The sequence below is a fragment of the Anolis sagrei genome, chromosome 4, assembly GCF_037176765.1.
Source record: "Anolis sagrei isolate rAnoSag1 chromosome 4, rAnoSag1.mat, whole genome shotgun sequence".
Lineage (NCBI taxonomy): Eukaryota > Metazoa > Chordata > Lepidosauria > Squamata > Dactyloidae > Anolis > Anolis sagrei.
Genome location: NC_090024.1, coordinates 62,911,653 through 62,926,135, shown reverse-complemented (window position 1 = coordinate 62,926,135; position 14,483 = coordinate 62,911,653). Strand labels below are relative to the sequence as shown.

The 14,483-nt window shown below is 43.8% G+C and overlaps 1 protein-coding gene across 24 annotated transcripts in view; it reads left to right on the top strand.

Moving 5' to 3' along the window:
• Positions 1–14,483, top strand: part of EPB41L3 (erythrocyte membrane protein band 4.1 like 3) — a 195,664-nt gene that overhangs the window by 53,212 nt on the left and 127,969 nt on the right. Inside the window, exon 1 of one of the 24 annotated variants that reach the window (XM_060775081.2) lies at positions 12,259–12,360. The exons of 20 other annotated variants lie outside the window; for them this stretch is intronic. The gene's annotated coding sequence lies outside the window, so the exon portion shown is untranslated. Of the gene's footprint in view, positions 1–12,258; positions 12,361–12,646; positions 12,808–14,483 lie in introns of those variants that run through there. 3 more of the 24 variants (XM_060775079.2, XM_067467462.1, XM_060775102.2) reach the window with 3 other exon arrangements.

The following is a 14,483-nucleotide window of genomic DNA, read 5'->3' as shown; positions in this document are numbered from 1 at the left end:
ATATTGTTGGGGATTATTTTAAAGTGAGAGATGATCCTAAGATTGTTTTCTGCCTCTATCATCATCATCATCATCATCATCATCATCATCATCATCATCATATTGCATTCCATCTTTCTCCAAATACAATTGCATAATCAAAACCTTTGCAAATTCATTCGTAAAAATATAAACATGAGAGATACTTAGAAGCAATTAAAATTATAAAGTTAAAACATTAATCATGAAAAGTATTAAAATTCATTTAAAAACTATATACAAACTGTAAATGCCATATAGCCATTGCTGTTGTTATTGTGTACCTTCAAGTCATTTCTGACTTATGGTGGTTTGGTGAACAACAAAGCCCATTCTTCACAAGATTTTGAAAGAGGAGATTCCTCTGAGACCAAGAAAGTGTGACTTGACCAAAGTCATGCAGTGGGTTTCCAAGACCAATAAAGATTTGATTCTGGTCTCTAGTCCAACACTCAAACCACTGCACCACACTGATTCTGGAGGAAGCTCTACTACAATATCACCACATTGCTGCAAAGCATTAGAGGCAGTATCAAGTTGCTTAGTTCAAGCCAAAAGCAGTAGATATCAAAATAACTAGCAAGCAGGAGCAGTGCCCTTAAGACAAGAACAAATTATGAAGACAGCCTCCTCCCAAGAAGCTTAAACTGGAACAGATAGAGTGGGAGGTTTGTGGTGTCAAGAAGTGGAACATTTTAACATAGATCAACAAATGTCTTAAGGTGGCACAGAATCATGTGGTTTGCAGAAGTTGGATTACTGGTAACAATATATAAAATACTAGCCATCCGCTGCCACGCGTTGCTGTGGCCCAGTCTGGTGATCAGCAAAATAAAGTAATGAGAAAGGGTTGGTTTCTAATCTATGTAATTTCTTGATGCTTGTGGGTACAGTACTTGTTGTTTCTTTGTCACCGTTGATGTAGAGATTGCCTACTCTGGAACATGCAATATATAATTGTCCTTCTTTAGAGGTCCCTTTCAAATCTATGATACTATATCTGTCATATACATATACATATGTGTGTGTGTGTGAATCATATGTATCTATCTACAACTATGGCTGGATGACTCTTCGTCAAAAGGGCTTTGATTATGTTTTCTTGCCCTGGTGAAGGGAGTTGGACTGGATGGCCTTAAGGCAGCATTTCTCAACCTGGGGGTCGGGACCCTTGGGGGGGGGTCACAAGGGGGTGTCAGAGGGGTTACCCAAAACCATCAGAAAACACAGTATCTTCTTTTGGTCATGGGGGTTCTGTGTGGGAAGTTTGGCCCAATTCTATGATTGGTGAGGTTCAGAATACTCTTAGATTGTAGGTGAACTATAGATCCCAGTAACTACAACTCCCAAATGTCAAGTTCTATTTCCCCCAAACTCCATCTGTGTTAATATTTGGGCATATGGAATATTCATGCCAAGTTTGGTCCAGATCCATCATTGTTTGAGTCCACAGTGCTCTCTGGATGTAGGTGAACTACAACTCCAAAATTCAAGGTCAATGGCAACTAAACTCTTCTAGTACTTTCTGTTGGTCATGGTAGTCTTGTGTGCCAAATTTGGTTCAATTCCATCATTGGTTGAGTTCAGAATGTTCTTTGATGGTAGGTGAACTATAAATCCCAGTAACTACAACTCCCAATGTCAAGGTCTATTTTCCCCAAACTCTTCATATTTGGGCATATGGAGTATTTGTGCCAATGAAGATCCTTCATTGTTCGAGCCCACAGTGCTCTCTGGATGTAAGTGAACTACGACTCCAAAATCATGGTCAATGCCCACTATACCCTTCTAGTGTTTTCTGTTGATCATGAGAGTCCCGTGCGCCAAGTTTGGTTCAATTCCATCATTGGTGGAGTTCAGAATGTTCTTTGATTTTAGGTAAACTATAGATCCCAGCAACTACAACTCCCAAATGACAAAATCAATTTTTGAGTGATGGTCACTCCTTGCATTAGTAGGTGTCTTGTGGCCAAATTTGGCAGCAATTCGTCCAGCAGATTTTGAGTTATGATGTCACTCAAAACAAACAGAACATTTATATATATATATAGATGTTCTTGCCACTCCCTTACAGTTGCTGCATCACAAGATATCTCCAGTTGGTATGCTGGTAGAATAAGGCAAAAGAAAAAAAACCCCTCCTCAAGTATGCTCCCCATCCCCGTCTTGTTAGGCCTTAACAAATCTAGCTGAGGGGGATAGTGTGAAGACAAAAACAGTGTGAAATTGCGAGAATTACCAAGCCTGGGCAGCTAACAACAGTTTTTTAAACGTTCTTGTTTTTCCAAAACACAGTGCATTTTACAGGTGCCTACTATAGAAGCCCGTGTCTGGAAGAAAAGTTAACAGCCAATTTTCCTAAATTGCAAATCAAAACTGGCAAAATTATTCAGTCTTGAATGATCTGGACTCTGAATTTAATTTGGAACCTCATATTGCCCATTCTCTAGTTTTTGCAGTTCGCATTACTTACTTACAAGCTGCAGTAAGTAATGCAAGCTTCAGCATTGCACTTTCTTTGGATTATTTATTGGACATAAATCTTCTGTCTTCCAAAGAGCACATAATATATGAATATAAATGAAACAAGTAAAACGTACAGTCATGCACTAGATTGCAGTAATTACACAGTAGTGCCTGCATTGTTTTCTGCCTTCTTAGTGAAGATCAAAAAAGGGAACAGTTACTATTTTAAGTCAAACCCAGTAATTATGTCTTGTCAGTCTTTTGTTTTTAAGGAAGGCATTGTTGCCAATACATTAAATAAATAAATAAATAAATAAGCCAAAAATGAATACATACATAGGTTTCGTTGTATACATATTTATGACTTTAACTAGATACAGTATTACTCTTAGGAAGAATTTCAAAAGTATGAAGCATATCTAAATGTTCCAAAGCAGGTTACATTGTGCAATTAGTGAGCAACACAATACATTAAATCCACAGCTTGAATCTCTCTTAACTGAATTGCTTGGGATCAGATGTTTTTCAGATTTTGGAATACCTGTATTTGCATATATATACTGGATGAGGGATAGGAAGAAAAGGGCTAGTCACATATCTAGTGCTTGCTGAGTTTTTCCGTCAAGGAGCCCTAATGCAGGAAAGAGAAAAGAGGAAGGGAGACTCCACTAACATAATGTCTCTGTAAAAACAGATGTGCCAGATTTCCCTGGCTCTCAGGACACTTTCCACTCTTTTAGCAGGGAAGGGAGGGGGAAATTCTCCTCCAACCCCCCTCCCTCCCACGCACGCACACGCACACACACACACACACACCCCTCATGAGTCTTTTTCATTCTCTACGCTGGATGCAGGTGACGACCAATGAAGTTACTTCATGCTTGTCCCCACAACCCATTTCTTGATTACCCAGCCCACCATTGATAATCACTGGATGAGTGATTAGCTTCCTTTCCCCGAAAGCGGAAATTAGTGACGGATGGGAAAAAAAGTTTTTGTTTTTCTTTTCAAAGTATTTCAGAATTCCGATTTCCAGATAAGAGGGACTCAACCTTTATGACAACCAGGCCTGTAGCCAGGATTTTATTTCGGGGGGGGGGGGGGGGCTGAATTTTTTTCAGGGGGGGTTCGAGGGGGGCTGAGTTTTGGGGGGGGGCTGAGTCCGAGTGAAAGAGGGTCTAGCCTAGGAAACCTTTTGTATCATTACCCCAATACCCCATGCATATGGTATATATTGAGTATGGTGATCAGATCATGATATGAATAAACATAAATAATGCACCAGTAAGGCCTTTTCGCGAACCACTATGAGAATTTCGGGGGGGGGGGGGCTGAAGCCCCTCAAGCCCCCCCCCCCCCCCGGCTACATGCCTGATGACAACCTAATTAAATATGTTCAGCAGTGGTTCTTATTTTTTTCTTTAAGTATTTTTGTTGCTAGGTACAACAGCAAATTTGTGAAAGTTCTATTTCTGGACTTTAACTACCAGCATCCCCCAAAGTCAGCATTCTGGTGAAAAATGGAAGCTATAGCCCTGGTTTTCTATTTATTTTGAGTTGGACAGGCTTGTACTTGGCTTTGAACTAGACAGTGGTGTGAAATTGATGTTCGGTACCTGAATGAGTTGAAGCCCCTCCCCCCCCCCCCCACTGCCACTGCTGCTCTCCACCCCACTTCACCATGCCCACTCTCTCTTGCCCTCTGCACTGGATTTGACCTCAGATTGGACATATCCTTGGGCCTTGGTTCACTCTCCTATCTGTCAGTGGATGTCATCCTCATGGTAGGGCTGCTTCATCAATTCCACTAGGCCTCACCAATGGCTGAATCCATTGCTGATGTGGCAACATCACCAGACAAGCATGCATAAAACACACCTGCCTTCCATGCACAGATTTTAAAAAATGTATTTATGTGCTGGCAACAAAGATCCACATATTTAAAGCAATGGTATTCCCCATAGTCACCTACGGATGTGAGAGCTGGACCATAGGGAAGGCTGAGCGAAGGAAGATAGATGCTTTTGAACTGTGGTGTTGGAGGAAAGTGTTGAGAGTGCCTTGGACAGCGAGAAGATCCAACCAGTCCATACTTCAAGAAATAAAGCCTGACTGTTCATTGAAGGGAAGAATAGTAGAGGCCAAGATGAAGTACTTTGGCCACATAATGAGAAGAAAGGAAAGCTTAGAGAAGACAATGATGCTAGTAAAAAGGAAGAGGGGCAGACTAAGGGCAAGATGGATGGATGGTATCGTTGAAGTGAATGGATTGACCTTGAAGGAGTTTGGGTGTGGTGACGACCGACAGGGAGCTCTGGCGTGGACTGATCCATGAAGTCATGAAGAGTCAGAAACGACTGAACAAATGAACAACAACATTTATAGCCTGCCTTTCTTCCTGTGGGGACTCAAGACGGCTAACAATCCCACACTTTGGTCACAGTTTAAAAAGCACAATCATCATCATCATCATCTTTATTTATAGACAGCCCTATCTCCCTGAAGGGACTCAGGGTGGTTTCCAACAATATATAGTCAACATTCAGTGCCCAAAGGAAAACCATACAAACAGTTTACATCAGGACAAAACACATTAGACAATAGAAAACAACATAACTATAACTTAATAATCAGGATACCGTGAGGATTAAAGTTAAAAAAATATAATATAATAATACACTTAAAATAGCCTTTAAGATTCACAATCCACCCCACCCCCCAAGAATCCCACCCACACTTCCCCATCAGCATGAGACTTATTCTTCCCCAAAAAGTCTACTGGCAGAAGATGGTCTTGATCTGCTTACCAGAAGGCCAGCAGGGATGGGGCCATCCTGGCCTCTCTTGGGAGAGAGTTGCATAGTCTGGGAGCAGCCACCAAAAAGGCCCGTGTTCCCACCAAACACACTTGAATGTGTGGTGAGACAGAGAGACAGTTAGAGTCAAGATCTAACTGTCTATCTGCCCATCCATCCATTTTTCTTCCTTCCTCCCTCTCCCCCTCCCTTTCCTAATTGTAAAATCTCATAACCTTTCTACAAGTTAGTATTTGAGCTATGTACAGGATTAGACTTGAACAGCAAAATCATATGTGTATGTATCTTCTCAGAAATAATCCCAAGGTCAGTAGATTTCCCAAGTACCAGAGAGATTCCTAAACATATGTACAGTAAAGTCTCACATATCCAACATAAACGGGCCGGCAGAACTTTGAATAAGTGAAAAAGTTGGATAATAAAGAGGGATTAAGGAAAAGCCTTTTAAACATTAAATTATATTATGATTATATTATGATTTTACAAATGAAGCACCAAAACATCATGTTTTGCAACAAATTAACAAAAAAAAAAGAAGTTCAATGCTCTGTAAGGTTATGTAGTAATTACTGTATTTATGGATTTAGCACCAAAACAGACAAGGGTTCCTTCTTTCTCCCACCCTGAACTGCGTTGTATAATCCAGAATGCTGGATAAGTGAAGGCTGGAGAAGTGGGACTCTACTGTATTCAAAAGTAAGCCTCATTGTTTTCAGGATAGCTTACTCATAGGAAAATCAGTTACTTTTTCTATTTTGGTATCATAATAGACGGTAATTCAGGACAGTTGAGTGAAGACCATTACTCAGCTAGGATTCAACAAGAATTATATGGAAAACAGGAGCCAATTATTATAAGTCTGTGGAACAAATCAATAGCTAATGCTCATCTGGAACATTATGTTCAAACCAGCATTCTTATTTTTAAAAAGTAAAAATAAAATATTGCAGTGAAGGCCAAAAAGGAAAAACAAAGATGACAGGATTGCTTACAATCCGTTGTGTGCTACAAAATCTCTTTCCTTCTTTTTAGCTGAAATACAACTAAAAATAATAGAATATGTCATGCCAAGGCATGCATGCAGCAGGCCATGTATTGCTATTCACTGTTTGTATAAAAGTCCAGACTGTTGTGAGTTTTCTTGATCAGCTGCTTCATAAGAATGTTGTAACACTTTATGATATATTCACACTTCTGTAAATTTGAGGGTAAGATAAAGTTCTTCGCTTGAATCCTTTACGATTTAAGTTTGAAACATTGGATGACAAAGAATGGAGTGGTCATTTTGTAGGAATTCATTAGTAAACGTTCCCACAAGATTCAGAATCCACTTTTCGTCAGTTTTTAAAAACAGAAATGCAAAACTGTATGGGAAAATACCAGCTGTCTCCAGAAGAGGAATTAGAGAGTCTTTGGGTGTGAGAATGTGTGGGTTTGCACTGAATCTTGTCTAAAGGTAAAGGTAAAGGTTTCCCCTGACATTAAGTCTAGTTGTGTGCAACTCTGGGGGATGGTGCTCACTTCAGTTTCTAAGCCAAAGAGCTGGTGTTGTCCGTAGACACCTTCAAGGTCATGTGGTCTGCATGACTGCATGGAGTGCCGTTACCTTCCTGCCAAGGCAGTGCCTATTGAGTCCTCCTGGGGAGATAGGACAGAATAATAATAATAATAATAATAATAATAATAATAATAATAATAGATCTTACATTTGCATGTTTTCGAACTGCTAGGTTGGCAGAAGCTGGGCCTAACAGCAGAAGCCCACCTCACTCCCTGGATTCGAATCACTGACCTTTCAGTTAGCAAGTTCAGCAGCTCAGTGGTTTAACCTACTGTGCCACCAGGGTGGACAATTATTTAGTCTACTGTCCAAACTACTTTTTTTCTTCTCAGGAGACAAATAGATAATTTCTTTATAAACAGTAAAATCAGAAAATATTGCATACAAGGAAGGTACCCTCCCCCCATCGCCTGCTATTGTGAAACACATAGTTCTTTACAGTTTAGTTACTTTTTTTAAGTTACTGGGTTATCACTGGGTTTTATATTTGATTCTGAAACTTCAGTCCTTCCAATGTTCTTAACTTCAGCTCCCAGAATCCCTAAGCATGGCTGTGGCTTTTTGGAAGTGAAGTCCGAAACAGAAGACAAAATTTGAGAACCGCTTGTTATACAGAGTTTGCCTCTTTATCTGTTTACTAGACACAATATAGTGACTAGAAAGAGTTATGCCTTTCCCACATATTATGCCAGCCTGTGGCTTTTTGTGTGACTTAAACTTACCCAGGGTCTTTTGGAATTTCGAACTCCTGAAAATGGGGAAGAAATCTGGGAAGACTAAAGTGTGTGACTCATACATAAAAAGAAGCTTGCTGTTAATAAACTAAGCTGAGGAAAGAAAGAAAAAAGGTGTGAATCTAATCTGGGTATTTTGAATCTGCTGCCAAAGAAGATTTTACTCCAAATGTTGCTTTTGTTGAGCCTATCTCCTACTTTCTGTTTTCCCAAGAGGTCTATCTCTGTGAATTTGTTGTTTTGGCAGGGTTTTTGTTATGCCCACTTCTTCTTTTAAAAAGCTCAAAGCAGCTTCTGTGTGACTCACACACAATAGTCTTGCAGACAGTGCCTGGCCGAATCTAAACCTTCTTATCTTCCAACAGTGATATGCGTGAGACACTCACAAAGTACATCCGTGCCTGTCTATGTTTTTGATAAGGCTATAATTCCATATGGGATGGAACCATGACACGTTCCAGATGGTTTGTTGGACATTCTCATTTCTTACCACCAGATTTGTTGGGTGGGGCTGATGGAAGTTGCACACTTATAACACCTGGACAGTCAAATGTGCTAAACTGTGATTGTGTGCCATCAGGTTGTTTTTTTACCTATGGCAGTGGTTCCCAACTTGTGGTCCATGGACCAACAGTAGTCCGCAAGAACTAAAATATGGTCCGTGGCCTCACCTTTACTACACTGTTGCAAAACCCTCTTATAGTGCTGAGGCTTATTAAATATGGTTTTCTGTGGGTGAGCAGATGGCGACTACTGGATGGCATATGTTCTGTATCAGAAACTAGAGCTGATGTGGTCTATCCAATGTAATTTTCTGAATCCGCACCCTAAATAACCAAACCAAATCTAAAGTTGACCAAAAACTGATTCATAACCCCTTTGGTACTAATGTTGGAGAGTGGTCCCTGGTCAAATGGTCCCTAGTCAAAAAAAAGTTGGGAATCACTGACCTATGGCAATACTAAGGTGATCATGTCACAGGACTTTCTTGGCAAAAGTCTTTCAGAAGAGGTTTGTTGTTGTCTTCCCCTGAGGCTGAGAGAGTGCCCATAGTCACCAAATGAGTTTCAAGGCTCAGCAAACATTTGAACTTGGCCTCCAGAGTCATAGGCCAACACTTAAATCACTACACCATGCCGGCTCCAAGTCATATATTACTAGTTTCAGTTAAAATACACCCATTAGACTCAGTTAGAGTTATATAATGGACTAAAAAGTCCAATTGATTTCAGTGGATCTGTTCTTGTTTGGACTACTATTGAATTCAACATTTAGGTTATGCACGGGAATCCTATGCCTCCCAGGTCTTGTTGGACTGCAGTTTTCATGAGTCCTAATCAGCACAGGAATGTAAAGAATGGTGGTATCACCACCTCAACAACATTTTGAAGGCTGCATAATTTCCACCAGTGATAACCACTAGTTCTAAAGCTATATTTGTATTCAGGAAAACAATGGGCTATTTTATCTATAGCACTAATACATATGTAAACATGGACATTGTGCTTCCATTAAAATAACATAGGACCACATTATGTATTTGCAGAGCAAGAACAAATAAATTTTGTGATTGTATTCTACAACATATATGTTAAACCTTTAAGAATGGATGAGTAGTGATTAAAGATTGCCCCTTTTAAAAGTATAGTTTTAAAAAAGAGAGATGTGAATTTTGCCCTGATCTTATTGGAGGAAGAGTATAGAAATAATGGAGCTACTATGCTTTGTACTTGTGAACAGTATGCTGTGATCTGGTATATTATCATTAGTAGGAATATGAGCTGAAGTCATACAATCCTTACTAGGCCATTAGGGAAATACAGTTCTCCTAGATCTCTGTCTAATGTAGAAATGGCCTGGTTCCAAGTCATCCGGGACCAGGGCTGCCTCCCTTGAGGAAGGCAAGAAGAGCTTTGTCTCCATATTTGATGAATTTACAAGAGGGCTTACTTGGTGGCTACTTCTGGCCTGTGGAACCTCTTTCAGAGGGAGGTTATGCTGACGTTCTGTCTGTTTGTTGTCAAAGCTATCATGGCTGGAATCACTGGGTTGTTGTGAGTTTTCCGGGCTGTAAGCCATGTTCCAGAAGCATTCTCTCCTGACGTTTTGCCTACATCCATGGCAGGCATACTCAAAGGTTGAGGGGTCTGTTGGAAACTAGGCAAGTGAGGTTTATATATCTGTGGAATGTCCAGGGTAGGAGAAAGAACTCTTGTCTGTCTTAGGCAGGTGTGAATGTTGCAATTGGCCACCTTGATTAGCATTTAATGGCTTTTCAGCTTCAAAGCCTGGCTGGTTGCTGCTTGGGGGGAATGCTTTGTTGGGCGGTGTTAGCTGGCCCTGATTGATTCTTGTCTGGAATTCCCCTGCTTTTTGAGGGTTGATTTTTGAGGGTTTTTTTTAATACTGGTATCCAGATTTTGTTCATTTTCATGAATTCTTCCTTTCTACTGAAATTGTTCACATGCTTGTGGATATTAATTGCTTCTCTGTGTAGTCTGACATGGTAGTTGTTAGAGTGGTCCAGCATTTCTGTGAGGAGAATGCTTCTGGAACATGGCCGTACAGCCCGGAAAACTCACAGCAACCCTTCTGTCTGTTGTTTTTTCTCCCGAGAGATTACCTGAAGTAAGCTTTGGGCATCTATAATGGGTTACTGTTTGGATGCTATTCTTCCTTAAGGAACATGCTCCAAGTATAATTTTAGCTGAAATGTGGGATACAAATTTAAATAAATAAATCATGAGAGAATTGGGGACTTCTGTTTACAAAATATCTGATGTTTATCCCACCCCCACATACACATGCAGCTTAAACTTAATTCAGGAGCAAATGTGATGGCTTGCAAGGGAAACCCAAGCATGCCCCATTGTGTATTTATGTTAACACCTACCAATTTGTTCATCAGGGTGTAGGTACACAGCTTGGAGTTGCTACCTCCTTTTTTCCAGAGAATTCTCCTTCTCTCTTATTTGTGTAAATCAGGATTGGTGCTAATACGAACACCAAGTGGAACAAATGTATTCACTAGATCACTGGTTCCCAACCTTTGGTTTTCCAGTTGTTTAGAACTTCAACTCCCAGAAAACCCAGCTAGCAGGCATGTACCTGGGGGGGGGGGGGGTTGAGGGGCTTCAGCCCCCCCCCCCCGAAATTCTCATGGTGGTTCGCGAAAAGGCCTTACTGATGCATTATTTAAACTGTTATGTTTATTCATATCATGATCTGATCACCATACTCAATATATCCCATATGCATGGGGCTATTGGGGTAATGATACAAAAGGTTTGCTAGGCTAGACCCTCTTTCACTCAGACTCAGCCCCCCCCGAAACTCAGCCCCCCTGAAATTTTTTTAGCCCCCCCCCCCCCGAAACAAAATCCTGGCTACGGGCCTGCCAGCTAGCTTACCAACTGTTAGCAATTGTGGGAACTGAAGTCCAAAACACCTGGAGAACCAAGGCTTGGGAACCACTGCACTAGATGTAGCAAAATAACTTGCCCTTGTCCTTACTTTCAATAACAATTAAAAGGATAAGAGTCAATACCAGGCATGGGCAAATTTGGGCCTTCCAGGTGTTTTGGATTTCAACTCCCACTATTCCTAACAGCCATTCCTAATGCTTAAGTGACTGAGGGGGGGAAGGAAAGGGCCTGAGGCAGGTAGGAATTGTGGGAGTTGAAGTCCAAAATACCTGGAAGGCCCAAGTTTATTTATTTGTTTGTTTGTTTACAGTATTTATATTTAGTCCTTATCACCCTGCAGAGGACTCAGGGCGGATTACAATGCACATATACATGGCAAACATTCAGTGCCATAGACATACAACACAGAGGCAATTTAACATTCCAGCTTTCCATCTTCATGAGAGTATGTTCTATTCTGGCCACAGGGGGAGCTGCCACTTCTCTGTCCAATTGTGTCACTGAGTCCTTGATGGAGTACTTCCTCATTCTTACACATGCTGCTGGAAGGTTTTATGGCAGTGTTTGTCAACCTGTGGGTCCCCAGACGTTTTGCCCTTCAACTCCCAGAAATCCTAACAGCTGGGATTTCTGGGAGTTTTAGGCCAAAACACTGGGGACCCACAGGTTGAGAACCACTATTTTATGGAGCCCCTAGTGTGCAGTGGGTTAAACCCTTGTGCTGGTAGGACTGAAGCCTGAGAGGTTGCAGGTTTGAATCTGGGAAGAGAATGGATTAGCTCCCTCTGTCAGCTCCAGATCCCCATTTTGGAGATATGAGAGAAGCCTCTGATGAGGATGGTAAAATATCAAAACATCTGGGCTTCTCCTGGGCAACATCCTTGCAGACGGCCAATTCTCTCACACCAAAAGCGACTTGCAGTTTCTCAAGTCTCTCTTGACATGAAAAAAAATGGTGTTGTAAATTAGTTAAATTAGCCTTCTCACATAAAGTGATACCTAAATTTCCTAAGTTTACCCATGCCTGGTCTACACTCAGCCTTTTGTCCCAATTCACCTCTGTAGGGACTTTTCTCCCTTCGCAGGAGGGACAGTTCTGGGTGGTGGTTGCTGTTCCAAGTGCGGATGAGATGGTGCTTTTCCAGGCCAGTGCAACCCTTACCTGGCCCTGAGAACTCTGGGTATTTCTAAATATAATTCAGAAGCAACATCGGTGATACAGAAGCAAATCCAGTCACTGGCTTTTCTTTTTTCAGTCTACCTTTGGAAAACATTGATGCTCTTGTGCTTATGAGGAGAGATGTGAGAGCTGTGCTGTGCCAAGAAACTGCAGCAAAAAGGTTGGTCCCAGCCCTCCGCACTGCCGCTGATCTCAGAGCCTGTGTGCGTTGGCTTGGGAAGGCTTTCCGCATCCCTTCACATGTGGCCTACTTTGATGGGGAAGACGAGTGTTTTCTCCACTCGGAGAAGGCTGCCAGGAGATCGAGAGAGCTCTCTCTCTCTTTCCTCCCCTCCCCTCGTTTTCCGTGGTCGGGGGCCGAGGGACGTGAGAGGAGGGGGAAGGAAGGAAGGAAGGAAGGCTTGGCTTGGCGCCTGCGTTGCTCTGATTTGCTGGAGGCGGCCGAGGGCTCGTCCTGGGCAGAGCCTGCGCTGCTTGCTGCTCCTGCTGCTGCTGACGGCGCGTGGCTCTCCTTTGCCGCTGCTGTTTCTGCTCGTCCCCGTGACGCGCCGTGGAAGCCGACTTGGCGCTCTTGCCTCTCGCCGCTGCGCCCCTTTTCTGGGCCCAGGTACTCGCCTCTCCCGGCCTTTCCCCCCCAAGCCCCCTGCCTCTGTCGCTCAAGACCCGGGGGAGCCACAGCGAGGCTCCCCCCCAGGCCTCCCCAGCTTCCTCTCCGACAGGTTTCTTGAAGCCTCTTCTTGCGGAGCCATGTTTTAAGGTCACCGCTGGAGAAGAGAGAGAGAGAGAGAGCGTGAGATTGGAGGAATGGGGCTGCGGGGAGATAAGGCTGCGTTGGAAAGGCTCCGGAGGGGCGAGAAGGGCTTCTGGCCTGCCTCCCGAGTTTTCCCCACGCCGCTTGGAAGGAGGAGGGAGCCGGGAAGGGAGGGAAGGAGCAAGCTGAGCCGGAGAACTGCGGCACCAGGGTTGTGCGGGGCGCCACGAATGCGCCTTGGGATGGAGGCAGGCATCGATCGCGTGGGGAAAGAGCGTGGCCCTCCTTCGCGGGGCTGTCACTCGCGTGGAGGACACGGCAAGGGGCCACCCGACTCCTGGCGCATCCACGGTGGAGGAGGAAGGCGGTCGGGTACTTCAAGCCAGGCTTCTGGTTCGCCAAAGAAAGCTAAAGACCTTGCAAAGCTGCCACTCTTCCGTAGTATTGAGCCATGGCGGACCAAGGAGGGGAGGTGTCAAGGCGCATTAATGTCCGGTTTAGAGGGACTAATATTAGATCATGCATTAGCGGAGCACCCGGTGGCGCAGTGGGTTAAGCTGCTGAACTTGCTGACCGAAAGAGCGACAGTTCGAATCCGGGAAGCGGGGTGAGCTTCCGCTGTTAGCCCCAGCTTCTGCCAATTTAGTAGTTCAAAAACATCCAAATGTGAGTAGATCAATAGGTACCGCTCCGGCGGGAAGGTAACGGCGCTCCATGGAGTCATGCTGGCCACATGACCTTAGGGGTGTCTACGAACAACGCCGGCTCTTCGGCTTAGAAATGGAGATGAGCACCAACTCCCAGAGTCGGACACGACTGGGCTTAATGTCAGGGGAAAACCTTTACCTAGATCAGGCCTGGGCAAACTTGGGCCCTCCCTCCAGGTGTTTTGGACTTCAACTCCCACCATTCCTAACAGCCTCAGGCCCTTTCCTTTTCCCCCTCAGCCGCTTAAATGGTCGGAGTTGAAACCCAAACACCTGGAGGGAGGGCCCAAGTTTGCCCAGGCCTGACCTCATGCCCCTTTAAGGCGGGGAGTGTGTGCATTGGAGCATGAATGCTCCTTGACAACCCAAGAGAAAAGGAATGGCCTTGACACCCCAAGGGAAAAGGAATCCGCCATGGCTTCAGTTTTGCAAGGTCTTTAGCCTTCACCATTGGCAGCCCTGGTCGCTGCCAGGTAAACACCGCTTCCTGAAAGGTCACGCCAAGCCAAGCCTTGATCCCAGGTGGATCAAGGGCGGGCGACCCTTGTGCTGTCTGTCTGTCCAGCCCCGGATATTTGGAAAGGGGGAGCCACTCCCGTCGCTTCTCTCTTCCCTCCCTTGGGCCCTCGGAGCAGAGAGTGCCTTTGGTCCCTCTTATATGGCCCTTAGTCACCATGTAAGAGGTATCAAAGAGCGTCTTCCCCCCCCCCCCCCACTTCTCAGGGCGCCTCCTTTGGAGCCCCCCCCCCCCCCCCCGGGTCTGTCAAGGACAAACGTGCGCCCTGGCTTCCTCCTTGTATGCACAGAGAGAGGCTGTTGCGTCCG